The sequence below is a fragment of the Xyrauchen texanus genome, chromosome 7 (genome assembly GCF_025860055.1).
Source record: "Xyrauchen texanus isolate HMW12.3.18 chromosome 7, RBS_HiC_50CHRs, whole genome shotgun sequence".
Taxonomy (NCBI): Eukaryota; Metazoa; Chordata; class Actinopteri; order Cypriniformes; family Catostomidae; genus Xyrauchen; species Xyrauchen texanus.
This window is the reverse complement of record NC_068282.1, coordinates 50,473,177-50,475,676: the sequence shown is the minus strand read 5'-3', so window position 1 is coordinate 50,475,676 and position 2,500 is coordinate 50,473,177.

The window sequence follows — 2,500 nt, the reverse complement described above, 5'->3', positions numbered from 1 at the left end:
ATCAACCCGCTAGTTTAGTTCTAAGTTAGCAACAGCGATAACCAGTATCATTTGTTCACATAACGTTCCAATTGTAAAAAGAAATGGCTGTGCTCAAAACCACGTCGTGGTCAATAAACGAGGTGCAGACATTCCTCTCGTTAGCGACATTTGAAAAAGTCTTTCAGGAAGTGTCTCATCTGTTGGCCGCACACGGCTACCACCGGACCGACCAACAGTGAGGGGAAAAGTACAAAAACAAAACGTAAAAGTGACGACAGAACCATCAAGGAAAATTGGAAGTGGTTCGACCAAATGGACGCTATCTAGACCGGCGAGCAATGGGACAGAGAGTGCGCTGGACTCAGCCACGATGGAGTATGGGACGTTTTGTTACGTTAACTCTATATTCGGCTTGAAAGCTTCACTTTATTTAGTCGACCAGCTACTGGAAAGCTTCTAAAACTATCAGGAAAAGCAAGACCAGAAAAGTAAAGCGAGTCGGGTCGAACCGTAACGTGCAGCGGAAAGTGCCATCTGTGAACAAACTAAGTGCCAGTGGGCGGGGCCAAGGGAGCGATGATTTTAAGTAGGCGTTGATGTTTTTTTGCTGTAGAGGCGGTCATGAATTAATGAGCCCCTAGTGACATAGAGAAATCACAGAAGTAAAGGACGAGGCATTTTTGCAGCTTGGTTTCAATAAATAATTTTATTGCATTGGGGATTGAGTTTTGAGTTCTGAAATTTACAGTATGTTTTTATTATAGAAAGACCTCTTACATCACAATATCAAGGAAAATGTTATTCTTCATGACATGACCCCTTTAAGATGGCCTGGCACAAATCAGTAGGGAGGGAACACCAGACTTTGGTGATATCCATGTTTTCCAGACACTTTAATGGATTTTTAACCAAGTATTAAGAATAATAATTTTATTTATGATTATGTTAGTCCAATTACGCCTGCGATGGACTGGCGACCTGTCCAGGGTGTCCCCCGCCTTTCGCCCAATGTTAGCTGGGATAGGCTCCAGCCCCCCCGCGACCCTGTACACAGGATAAGCGGTTGACGATGGATGGATGGTTGGATGTCCAATTACGTTTGAGCCTCTGATAATGGGGGTCTATGTATATAAAATGCTGTAATTCCTAAACTGTTCACCCAATTTGGATGTAAATCCCTACAAATGAAAGATGAAACTCTGCACTTCAATCACTTATTCATCGCTTCATTTCAAATTCATTGTGGTGGCGTACAGAGCCTAAATGATGAAAAGTGTCTCACTGCAAACACTAATGGAGGTGTAGATGTGAGAAGAATTTACAGATCCTCATGAAGAACTGCTGAAAGTGATGTGAGGACGGGAACACACCTGTGATAAAACACATGATGAACAAAATGTTTCCCGCTAGACACAGAGGGCAAGTTTCCTGTTTCAATGTTGTGATGCGCTTTACTGAAGAAACTAGCAAGAGAGATTTATTATTATTATTTTTTGGAGTAGCACACAAAGATGTCTGTACTCCTTGATAGATATCAGTGTCAGGTGGTTGTTGAGAAATCACACCTGTGACAGCACGAGAATCTGTAAACACAAGACTCAGGGGAGTGGCCTGTGGTTTTTTACCCAATCAGAGAATGCTCTAGGCGGAGACGGAACGCCTGTTTCAAATTAAATGGGAGAAATTGGAATGCCTAATATGACGGTTGTAGAAAAGAAAGTCCCGCCTTAAGGCGTGGTCACATTTCAGTGAACGTCCGCAGGCGAATATGGCATGTATACTATATTTGTAACAGCCTATAAGGACATTTAACTACAACTTTCACAGCTGTAATAAAAATAGTCTATTATCCCCCTAATAGATTTAAAATGAAACCATACAATTTTATGATGGAATGCCAGTTATTGATACATTTAAGCCTTATTTATGTTATATTATATTAAATTGTGACGTCGAGGAGGGCGTGGCCGGGCCAAGAGGATTCACGCCATGCGCTGAGTTGCCCAATCAGCAGGAGAGAGATGAGAGAGAGAGAGAGAGAGAGAGAGAGAGAGAGAGAGAGAGAGAGAGAGAGAGAGACACGCAGTAGTGTTTTGAGTGTGTGCGCTTTTGATCGGTTTCAGTTCAGTGTTTTATGTTGAATTAAAGTCTTTTTGATTGTTCATCCGGTTCCTGCTTCCTCCTTTCCTGATGAAAGAGGTGCTTGTCTGACACATAAATATGTTATTTATATTGAATTATAATGTTGGTGCATGGCACATTGTTGTTCTAAGCTGTTTATCCATCTGAGAGGTTTCACTTTCTCCAAATTGCTTTAACCCTTCTGTTGTGTTCCCGTCATTTTGACCCGGATGACTTTTTTCTCTTACTTTTTTATTTCTTGACTTTGTTCACATATGGTATCTGAAAACACACACAAAAAAACATTGTTTTCTTTAAATTTTTTTGGTTTTATTTCACTTTGTTACACTTGTTGTATTCCCGGTCAAAAATGACCAGCTATTGTAAATGAATGGAT